Genomic DNA, 12,449 nt, shown 5'->3' on the forward strand with positions numbered 1-12,449 from the left:
AACCAATTCTTGTACTTGCTTCATGATCTCCTCTTGTTGAGCTTGAGAAACTCAATAAGGAGGCTTGTTAGGCAATGAGCTTCCTGGTAGGAGCTCAATGTGATGGTCATCATCCCCTCGTTTTGGAGGTAAGTCCATAGGGATATCATCGATGAATACATCTTGGAATACTTTTAGAAACTATACAAGTGTAACTTTTCTTGATTCCTATCATTTACATTTGATGAAACATTAGGAGCTTTTACGGACTCTTTGACAAAAATCATGTGCGTAGAAACTGAGCTCTCCATTGATTTATCAAAAGCAGGAGGATTTACAAGTGGTATAGTATGACCAGACTCACTAGCATCTATATACATGCTCTTTCCCGTGTGGGTGAAGTAGATTCTCCTTTCAGGGAACTTCATGTTGGCATTCATGCAGTTAGCATCCTCATGTTGGAGAGGAGAGATAAAAAAGTCTTCTTTGTTGACATAGCTTTGGAAATGAAGCCTCAACTTCCCAATAAAGGGAGTAAAGGAGGCTTGTTGTCCCTTGAAAGCACTGTCGACCATTACACTATCTCCCATCTTGAAAGCTTCAATGCCCAGCTTGGTGGCCAACTCTGTTGATATAAAGTTGTGAGTAGAGCCAGGGTCAAACAAGATGAAGGCATCATGCTCCCTTACCTTTCCCCAAGCATAGGAGAGAGGTGATCCTTTGCAATGAGCATCCTGTTTTGGAGCTTCAATGGTGGAAGCTCTAGGAGTCTCATTGCAAGCATTCCTCTTGGGGCAAGAACTATAGTCATGTCCTTGCTCCCCACACTTAAAACATTTATGGTCCTTGCAAAAACATTCCTCTTGGGGCAAGAACTATAGTCATGTCCTTGCTCCCCACACTTAAACATTTATGGTCCTTGCAAAAAGCTTCAAGCTCTTCAGGAGAGAGTTTGTTTTTACCTTTGTAAACTCCCTTCCCCTTGCACCGATTGTTGTTGTTGTTGTTGGAATTTCCTTCGAAAGAATTTTGGGCATTGTTTTTCCCCTTTGCATCATTTTTGTCTTTGCTTTCCATGGGCTTGATATTTTGTCTAGCCCCTTGTTGGAAATTGATGCGCAAAGCAACCATGGTGTGGTGGATTACTTTGATGATAGAACCAAGCCATTGGGAGTTGACGTACTAGGCCATCTCTTCAAGTAATCCCACACAGAATTTCTTTATGCAGCTAACGGGGATACCGTCGAGAACTATGGTCTTGACATGGAGTCCTACGGGGCTTGCCTATGGCTTTTTGCCTATGGCTTAACCATTATTGAACTATTAGAACCTTGGTGACAGGAACCGGTGCTGTCTTGGATCTGTTGAACCCTCTCTTCTATTCATTGTAGTTAATAATATTTGAGCCACGGGTATAGATGCCTGAGTGCTTATCTTTGAAGGTAAAGAGGAGTAGCAACTAGGGCTTGAAGTGCCAAAGTACAAGTCAAAATTTACACCTAAAATTTGCGAGTATGGCTGACAAGGGAAAAGAGATTGAAATGAATGTTGATAGCTTTGATTTTGCTATTGAACGGGCAACTTATGATGACCCTATGCTTGTAAATTATCTTGTTTCTAAGCTTCAACAAGCCCTGGGCAATCCATCCCTCCAAGGTGAAGTGCTACAGTAATTGCACACCCATGGTATTGTCCAAACTCCCCACCAAGAAGAGAGAGTACCTAGGAAGCCTCCTTGTGAGACTTCCAAAAGAGGACTCTCTCCGATAAGAGAAGAAGAGGAGGATCCGTACGAAGGGCTCAAAAATTTACTACTTGGATGATGCATCTCCCTCTCAAAGGAGAACCCAAGTTTTAATGGTAGAGCCCCCACCAAAAGAACCTCAGACGGAGGGGACTCTTCGAGCAGTTTTGCCTTGGGAGATGACTGCCGCAAACCTCTCTGATCAGCTCCAGGCGTGCGGAACATTTCTGCAGTGTATTGTGGAGTCATTACGTTTGGCCTCGCCAGCTCCAGCAACTGAGGCACGCGTCACTGAGCTTGAAATGCAGATAACGGCGTTGCAGGTTAGCATCACCGATTTAACAAGTCAAAATGCAGCATTGAATATTACAGCTCGGCAGCAAATTGAGGAAATCCAGATACTAAGGGAGGCTATCTCTGCGTTTGTTGCTTCTATTCAAGAGGAATTTCTGCATTTGTGAACGCAGAATAGCCTGGCCACTTATTTAGCATCTCATCCTGGTGATGTGATGATTAACATGAATGATCTTGATGCCTTAGCAGTGGAGATGCAGCAAGATCTCCACAGTTTTTTGGAGACTCAAATGCAGAGTTGGAGATCAAGGCTGTCTGTTGAGGTGATAACGTAGCAACCAACTCAATAGGTTGTGGTGAGGCAGCCTGAGCCGATGAATAATGACAGAGGTAAGAATGTTATCCAAGAAGGTTTTGATATTGCTGATAGGGCGAAAGCTATAGAAGATTGTGATGAGGCCCAGGCTCATGTCTCTAGTTTGCAGCGAGTGATTCATCACCTTCATAAGGAGCGGTGCCGAGTCTGTTTTTGGGTGGAGACATTGTCTCATTTGCTTTCACTCAGTCTTCCGCCATGTCCTCCTTTTGGCTTGCACTCAACAGATATTTATCTCCGCATTATCCTCTGCATACACCTCTTGCTCCTTTGCCACAGGCACCTTAGTCTATTTCTTTGCCAACGCAATTCATTCTAAGGGATCCTTGGCCGGAGCAACCTGAGATAGATCTAGAGCTGCTGGCGGAGGTGTATAGAGCTCATCGCCAAGATTTTCAGGGATTTGGCTACATCGATGTTTCCTCCTCACCAGAACAGGTGGAGGAACAGAAATCGGAACCTTCAACACGGAGGGGCTAAAGTGTGGGTTCGCGCAATCCACCGTGCGTGCCAAGTGTTACGGCATAAGCTACACATTGCGGTCCCGCGGTCTTGCGGATGTCTGGACATTGCATACTAGGAGTCATGCGGCTTTGGGACAGTTCTTTAGGGATATCATGGGACAGGACGGGGTTTTGCACCCCGATCTGCGCTAGAGCAATGGTTGTATATGGGGGGGCATACCAATCTTTGGGGATATCTCTAATATTCATGTTATCAATATTTTTTCCTCTTGTACTCTGTGGTCGGTTGCATATCAATGAAGAAGACGGTGTTTTGTTTTGTGACTTGTCTTCTATTCTGCCTTCATGTGTTTTGATGTTCATATAATGTAAGGCAGTGTGAGGGTATTCATTCCCGTAATGCTTATTTCTCCTCTGTGGGCAACAGACATTACACAAAGGGTGTCTGGAAAATTGTGCAAGGAATTGATGTACGTCTTGGTTCTGAGGATACGGACGATGTTGAGGATGTTACAAGTCTTGCTGCAAGGATTGCTTCTCTTAGAGTTGTTTTGCCTACGGTAGAACAAGCTCGTTGGGATGTAAATGATGCACAGGCTCATGCATTGATTGTGTTGTCTATGAAGCACACTATTACTCCTCATATTCATTCAAAAAAATATGCAAAACAGGCTTGGGATATTCTATCTGGTCTTTATGCAAGTCGCAATGAGGCTAAAATTGCATTATTGCGTAAAGATCTGCAATCGAGGATTTGCATGAGGAAGATGACATGGACACTTTCCTTGCTCGTGTCAAGGATATCAATGAGAAACTTATTTTTGCAAGTGAAATCATTTCAGACAGTTCCCTTGTGCATACTATTCTTGATGCCTTGCCAGACTCTTACCAAACTTTTGCTAGTACTTGGAGACTTATGACCCAAGTCTTGAAGTTGTCAAGTTTGATGCATTGTGCACATTGTTGTTGCAAGAGTCACTTTCCAAAAAAAACAGGACTACAAAGCGTGCATTTGAACATTGCTTTTATTGATGCTCAAAGAAAGGGTGGTAATAGCAATACAACCACTTCTTATGGTTCTTCTGTGAGTGGAAAATCACCTATACCTAATGCTTCTATTGGCAACAATTCTTCTAGAAATTTTTGTGATAAGAGCAAAAATAAGATGGATTTCCATTATTGTAAAGCTAATGATCACTTGATTAAGTAGTGTCCTAAGTTGAAGGCCAAAGGCTAAGAAGAAAGAGGGTGGTTCCACTGCAAATGCTGGATCCACTACAAATTCAGCTTTTGTTGAGTCTTATGTGAAAGGAGAGTGTGATGCTGATGTTGATGCAGAATGGTCTCTTAGTGCAAAGTGTACCTATAATCCTGATGTCCATGATGCATGCATGTCAGTTGTTGTAGATTTACATGTGTGGTAATTTGACATGGTGCTACAAAGCACATTATCTCACACCCTAATTTGTTCACCTCTCTTGTGTTTGTCCCTCATGGGAATTCGGTTACTTGTGCCAACAATGCCTCTTATCCACTTCAAGGAGTTGGAAAGTTGCAAATGGAAATTCTTTCACACTTGTTAATGCACTTTATGTACCTAGGATCAAGAAGAATCTTTTGTTTGTATCTGCACTTGCTAGACTTAGTCTTGTAGTAAATTTTGTGGATGACAGATTTACAATACATGATCTCAGTTTCGGTGAGGAAATTTATGCATCTGGCATTTTATACTGTGGACTGTATAAGCTCACTTTGTATAAAAAGTGTGGGCAAAATTTTGCAAATTTAGTTGTGGACTCAAAGGCTATTTTAGATGCAAAACTTTGGCATGTATGTTTACGTCATCTAAATTTTACCAGTTTGCTACGTTTGCAAAATTCTCATATGGTTGCTTCTTTGCTGCCTCTTGAAGCAGTTGTAAAACATGTTTGTGAAGGCTGTATTTTGGGTAAGATGCAGTGTTCAAAGTTTCCAAAGGATGGTTCAGTTAGGGCCACATGCAGGTTGCAACTTGTGCATAGTGATGTTTGTGGGCCCATTCAAACTTCGTCCTTGGGCAATTACCTTTACTTCGTGACTTTCATTGATGATTACTCCAAGCATGCATAGGTATTTCCTCTTGAAGCGAAGTTCGAAGTATATATGTGCTTCAAACAGTTTTTGGCTATGGTTGAAAATGTCTCGAAATGTACTATGGGCACCCTCCGTTCCGATCAAGGGGGGGAATATATGTTTCATGAATTTAATGCATTTTTGGCTAGTCATGGGATAAAACACCAATGTACAGTGCCTTATACACCTCAACAAAATGGTGTTGTTGAGAGGAAAAACAGGTCACTTAAAAAAATGGCACGATGTATGGTCAAAAGTCAAGCTTTGCCGCATTCTTTTTGGCTTGAGGCCATCATGTGTGCCACTTATGTACTAAACAGGTGTCCTACAAAAGCTTTATAGTCTATTACTCCATATGAATCATGGCATGATAGAAAGCCTTCTATTAAGCACATGTGTGTTTTTGGCTGTTTGGCATATGCTTTGTTGCCACAAACACAACGCAAAAAATTGGATGATAAGGCTGTCAAATGTTTTTTTTTTTTGTTATAGTGCTGAAAGCAAAGGTTATAGTTTGTATCATCCACAAACAAAGCGTATTCTAGTTTCACGGGATGTTGTGTCTGTGGAAGATTTTGTCTAGCCCTTGCTATGATGCACTAGAGACAGTAAAGTAAGCTCAGAGGACATTTATGACACTTTGTTGCCTCTTTTTAGTGATGGAAGTATGAATGTAAATTCCAATGAGGCAAATGTACAGCCTATGGGGGGTTTTGAAACTATTACAATCAGCCTATTACTGATGCAAATGTACATGATGTACTTGACGAGGAAAGGGATGAGAATGAGTGGGCTAGAGGTATGCCTAAAGTGTTGGTGCATACTTTGCATGGTAGTAAATTGGATGCACCTTTGTCTTGTTGTACCCATTCAGGTTCTTGCCATGCATTTTATGCATGGAATTGTTATGCTTTGGCTGTGTCTAGATTGTATGATGTTGAGGAACCTCTATCTTTTGATGAAGCACAGAATTCAAAAAACTCAATGGCTACCATGCAATAAGAATATGATGCATTTATAGAAAATGAAACATGGACTTTATGTGATTGGCCTCCTTGCAAAAAGGACATTGGTGTACAAAGTGGGTTTACAAGTTGAAACGCAAGCCGGATGGTGAGATTGATTGCTATAAGGCTTGACTTGTTGCAAAGGGTTATGCATAGACAAAAGGCATAGATTATGAAGAGACTTTTTCTCCCAATTGTCGTATGACTACTATGAATTTTCTATGTGCATTGGCAGCTCATTTTGGTTGGGATGTACATCAGTCAGACATTGTTACTGCTTTCTTGAATGGTGACATATTTGAGAAAGTGTATGTAATGGTGCCTCGTGGTTTTGTCAAGAGGATAAGGTGTGCAAATTCAGCAAAGCTTTGTATGGGTTAAAGCAATCTCCTCGTGCTTGGTATGAGAATGATGAAACTCATTTGATCAAACGAGTCTTTTATGAAAGTCCAACTAAAAGCACATTGTAGGTAAAGCGTGAGGGTGATGTACTTCTCATTTTGGTTCTTTATGTAGATGATTTGGTGATCATTGGACCAAATAAGAGACACATTACTAAATTTAAGGCTGATTTGAATGCTACTTTCAAGATGAAAGGTTTGTGGTTGTTGCACCATTTCTTGGGTATACAATTTAAGCATTTTGATGGTGGTATTGCCTTGTGTCAAAAAAGTTACGTAGAGACATTGCTATGTAAGTTTGGACTTGAGGATTGCAAACCTATTGACACTCCCATGAAACAAGTTTGAAATTGAGTCTTCATGATGCTGGTGATCCTACAGATGTCACTCTTTACCAAATTGCTATTGGATGCCTCATTTATGTATGCAACATGAGGCCAGATATTCATTTTGTAATCTCATAGGTCAGCAAATTTATGCATAGCATAGGGTCTAAGCATTGGGAGGTTGTCAACAGGATTTTCCGCTACTTGAGTGACACTTTTTATCTTGGCTTGTTTTATCCCAAGGGGGGATCATTGTCACCAGACTTACATGCTTTTTCAAACTCAGATTGGGCTCTTCATTTCACAAATCTTCAAGTACCATGGCTTGCCAATGTCCATAGTGTCGGATAGAGATCCTAGAATGACCAATAATAATTTTTGGAAGAGTCTTTTTGAGAATTTAGGGACAAGGCTAAACTTCTCTTCGGCCTATCATCCACAAACGGATGGCCAAAGTTAAATAGCTAACCTAACAATTCTTGATCTACTAAAAGCCTATGTAACGGAAGTAGATCAAAGATCCCAATGGGAGAAGTACTTACCCTTAGTGGAGTATGCCTACAATAACATTGTTCATACTTCCACGGGAAAAGCACCTTTTGAGGTGATTGAGGGAAGATCAAAAAATCCCCTGCTACTTAAGGTACACGGGAAGATCTTCGTTGCAGATGAGTATAGCCAAGACCTACAAGAATCTTTCCAAAAGATTAAGGATGCTATCTCTATCTCACAGCAAAGGCAAAAGGCTGCTGCTCATAAGCACAGAAGAGCCCAAGCCTTTAAAGAAAATGATTGGGTCTTACATAAATTTCCCAAGGCTCGATTAAGGCACACGACGGGAAAGAATCCTATGGGACACCAAAAGTACTATGCTAAGTTAGCAAAAAGGTACTATAGTCCCTTCCAGACTCTTAGGCCAATCAATGAGATGGCCTATCAACTCAAGTTGCCCAACCATTGGCTCATACACAATGCTTTTCATGTGAGCCTACTAAAGCCTTACAAAGGAGAGCCACCTCAAGAACCAACTATTGAAGACCCACCGGAGATCCAGGACCAAGAAGAGGTGCCGCGGCTCGAGTCCATTCTCTGACATGAAGACAAGGTAGTAAGAGGCGGTAAGACTATCTGACGATATCTTATTGAGTTAAAAAATTATCCTTTTGAAGATGCTAGATAGATGCAAGGCATACAATTATAAAGGATAATCTAAACCTTGTCAATGCTTACAATGCTTCCCTAGAGTAAGCAAATGTACAAATGTTTAAAATGAACAAAGTTTTTTGTCTAATAAGACTCTCATTTTCTTTATTGTGCACAAATGTGAAGAGCATGCATGCTTAGAATCAAGTTTGCGGAGACGACGTCTCCCAAACACCAAGTAGAGCTTGTCATTCTACTATGGAAGATTGATATGACTCATGTGCAGACATGCTTGCGACATCCTTATGCTCTCAAGCGCCAAATGGATTAGTCATCCATTTTGGAATGATGTCGTAGGGTAAGATAGGGATCCTCTACCCGCTAGAAAAAGGACTAATGAATGGGCTTTATCTTCTCTACCCCATAGTCGAGGATGACTATGATTTCAAGAGAGATGTAATGTCATAGTAACTAATATCTAATTCTCCTAAATGATTTTCTCATGTTAAACTGATCATTTAATATGGGGAAGTGCCAGGGGAGAAAAAACTAGAATATTGGTTAAGATGGTAGACCGGCCACAGTAGGGTTCGAAAAGAGGGAAAAAAGGGATCCAAAGGGGGGCCATGTGCAAAAGAGAAATGTGCAAAAATGGGCTCCAAAGACCTTAGGGTTCAGCCCATTAAGACTTCCAAAATGCTAAGGTTCCAAAATTCAAAGGTAAGTCCAAATGGTCAAGCTTAGTGGAATTGGATGCTTTGTGAATGTACAAAAAGTCTTCAAGTGGTCCTAGATTGATGGGGGCGAGCCCTTTTAGTAGGGGATGAGAGAGAAACACACACACATACACACGCACACACACACACACACACACACACACACTCATGCAAACCCCTTTACACAAAGGGAATAAGGGACACATGTCAGCTCCCTAGCCCAGTTGCCCCCAAGGTGCACTCATATCCTATTGGATGGCCATAGAGGTGGACCAGTGAGAATTAGGCTAGAGTACTTTTAGTTTAATTCATTTAAAAACACTTGATAAAATAACCAATAAGAATTAAGCTCTCTAGAAGACTATTGGAAAGTCTCCCAAGGGGTCCAATGAGCATTCAGCAGCCCAATGGCTTGCGTGCTTCCTATTGGCAAGAAGACAAAGGGGTCCAATGAGAGTTTAGTTGCATTATTTAATTACCTAAAGATCTCACAAAAGGGGAAAGGGGGACACATGTCACAAGGCTATCCCTTATGTCTCTTAATTCCTATTGGCTAAGCTTGGAAAGGTCCGATGGGAAACCAACAAGAGGAATTAGCAAGAGGGGTCGACCTAGATGAGAGAGGGGGCTGATTTGAAAAGGCATTATCACTTACACACTCACACAAGCTCATGTGTGAAGAAAGAAGACTCTCTCTCTCTCTCTCTCTCCTTCTCAAGCTTTAATGGAAAGCTTATCATCTACTCCAAGCTTGTGAGAAGGGAGGCCTACACCAACAACTCTTGGCTTTGTGATGCAATCCAACCAAGAGCCAAGCTTCAATGCATGCTCATCTCCTCTACCATGCTAATTACTAAGCTATGCTATGCTAATATGAGTGATTATGTGAGGAGATGTACATCTTTCTCGAAGGAGTACTCCTTCTTCCTCTCAATCTACTCTCATACCCCACTAGCTCTCACTATCTTCGAAGGTGTGTGAGGTCTTGGGTCTGAGACCGTGAGGGAATTGATGTTGTGTTTTATAAGTGTTTTGCTTAGTTCTTGAAGATTCCATCTTCATTGCACTAGCTAGTATTGAAGGAACACAAAAAATTGTATTGTAAAATGTCTCTCTTGATGGGAGAAACCTATAATATAAAGTCTTTTGGAGGGGTGACCGGCTCCATGTAAATCCGGTTCTCAAATGTTGTCAGTAGCTTAATTTCTTTCTCTTTTGAAGTATTGTTCTTGCTATCTAACTAGGTGTTATGCTTTTTGTTGCTCTCTCTCCACCCAAGCACTCTTGTTATGCTCATTAGGAATCTATTCTAATGAACTGTTCACTATGTTCATGCTATTTTCCGCTACACACAAGTTACTAGGCCATTAAATGTTACATCACTTGTAAATCCTCCTGCTTTTGATAAATCAATAAAAAGCTCAGTTTCTGCGTACATGATTTTTGTCAAAGAGTCCTTAAAAGGTCTTAATGTTTCATCAAATGTAAATGGTAGGAATCAAGAAGAGTTAGACTTGTCTAATTTTCTAAAAGGTTTCCAAGATGTGTTCATGGATGATATCCCTATGGACTTACCTCCAAAACAAGGGGATGATAGCCATCGAATTGTGCTCCTACCAGGAAGCTCACCGCCTAACAAGGCTCCTTATCGGGTTTCCCAATCTCAACAAGAGGAGATCATGAGGCAAGTACAAGAATTGGTATACAAAGGGATGGTGAGGCCTAGCTCCTCTCCATTTGTTCTCTAGTCCTTTTAGTGCAAAAGAAAGATGGTACATACCACATGTGTGTACACTATCGAGCACTAAACTGTATCACTATCAAAAACAGATTTCCTGTGCCTCGGATAGAAGATCTATTTGATAAGCGACAAGGCTCACTTCAGTAGGATCACGGGGGATTCATTATGAAAAAATTATCGCACCACGTAAGTGCAGGGAAGGGGGATTTTTTATAAATACATAAGCGTATAAGTTAGGGGCAGGTCCCCAATAATTTATCTCCCACGCTTAAAAATAAGGGAGGGGGGTGTTATATTTATCGACGCGGGGGGGGGGGACGTCTGACCCGGGTTGATTACTTATAACGATTGGTCATCGGTGTGTACTAGAGCTTGTATGAATTTTGGGAAAAAAAATTATCAAGCCACACATCAAATTTTGCATCAAGCCGATCATAGATCAGGGCTGATTTGGAGCACGTCAAGGGTTGATTTACACCAACTTTGGATGGGTCATAATTGGACAAGTAGCCACAATGCAGGCTGATTGGGCTTCTAGTTTGAAATTTAAACCAAGACACATTGAGGGTACATCTAGTTATCAATCAAAGTGGTTCCTTAGTACGTTGCGAGTCAGTGTGCTACACACTCTTTGACTAGTTTTACTCAGTTAGATCATGTGAGACCTGAATTTTATATGTAAGATAAGGGTATAATAGTTCTCTTCATTGATTTTCGTATAAACGTAGAAAGGGGGGTCATATTCCTTAATATGGGTCGTATATAGGGGTTCGTCAAAGTTGCCCGCTCGCAGGTGGCGTTCATTTTGTATATAGAGTAGATCCCCCGGGAGTAGGATTGACCTTAAAAGTGGCTATCATCAAATAAGAGTAGGATTGACCTTAAAAGTGGCTATCATCAAATAAGTGGCGTTCATTTTGTATATAGAGTAGATCCCCCGGGAGTAGGATTAACCTTAAAAGTGGCTATCATCAAATAAGGATAGTGGATGTAGATATCTTAAAGATCTCGTTTTGTACAACGTTTGGTCTTTATGAATATCTAGCCATGCCTTTTGGTTTGACTAATGCACCAGTCACGTTCAATCATTCAATGGAGAAAATTTTTAGACCCTACCGAAAATTCACTGGAGTGTTCTTTGATGATAGCATCATCTACTCCAAGTCCTTGGAGGAACACAAGAAACATCTCTAGGTGATTCTTCAAGCATTGAGGGAGAAGAAGCTTTTTCTTAATAAGAAGAAAAGCGAATTTTTCCTTCAAGAGATTCAATACTTAGGCCATATTATCTGTCAAGATGGTATCCGTATGGATCCATCAAAGTTAAAGGTAATAAAAACATGGCCTAATCCAAGGAATCTACATGAGCTAAGAAGCTTTATTGGTATGTGTGCATACTATAGCCGCTTCATAGCAAATTCTCTCAACAAAGAAGAATGTTAAGTACTCCTGGATTGTTAAATATCTAACCAACCCAAATGATTTTCTCATATTAAACTGATCATTTAATGTGGGAGAATAGACGGGAAGAGTTAGAATATAAACATATGCTTACGAGTCTATCTCAACACGGGGCCAATGGTAAAGGGGTCCAAATGAGAGATGATCTGCCAAAGAGCAAGGCTAGCTAATGGAGCTTAAAGACCTTAGGGTTAGCTTCATTAAAGACCTCCAAAGGTTAGTGTTAAAAGTCCTTTGAACTTAGGTAAGCTAGGGTTGTGCTTGAGGTGGGAACTCGACCCAAGCTTGAGGTGCTTGTCGTGCTTGTTGACTAAGGTGCTTGAGGTCTTGTCGTGCTTGCTGACTAAGATGCTTGAGGTGCTTAATGAATAAGGTGCTAAGGTGCTCCATGGCTAAGGTTCTTGAGGGGGTAAGGTACTCCAAAAGTCAATGCATATCCCTACACAAGGGGGGACGAGCCCTCATTGTAGGGGCTAGAGAGAGAACACATGCACCCTCACACAAGGCATCCTTGGTACAAAGGAAGCAGCAGGGACACTTGTCAACCTCCTATTCATGTTGCCCTCATAGTGTGCCTAAAGCCTATTGGTTAGTCTCCTAAGGGGTCCAATGATAATTTAGTTGATTTAATTACTTGCTTTTGCATTTATCAAGTCCTCTCTCTCAAAAGGGAAAGGAGGACACT

This window comes from Adiantum capillus-veneris, chromosome 3 (assembly GCF_014529385.1).
Source record: "Adiantum capillus-veneris isolate H3 chromosome 3, ASM1452938v2, whole genome shotgun sequence".
NCBI lineage: Eukaryota > Viridiplantae > Streptophyta > Polypodiopsida > Polypodiales > Pteridaceae > Adiantum > Adiantum capillus-veneris.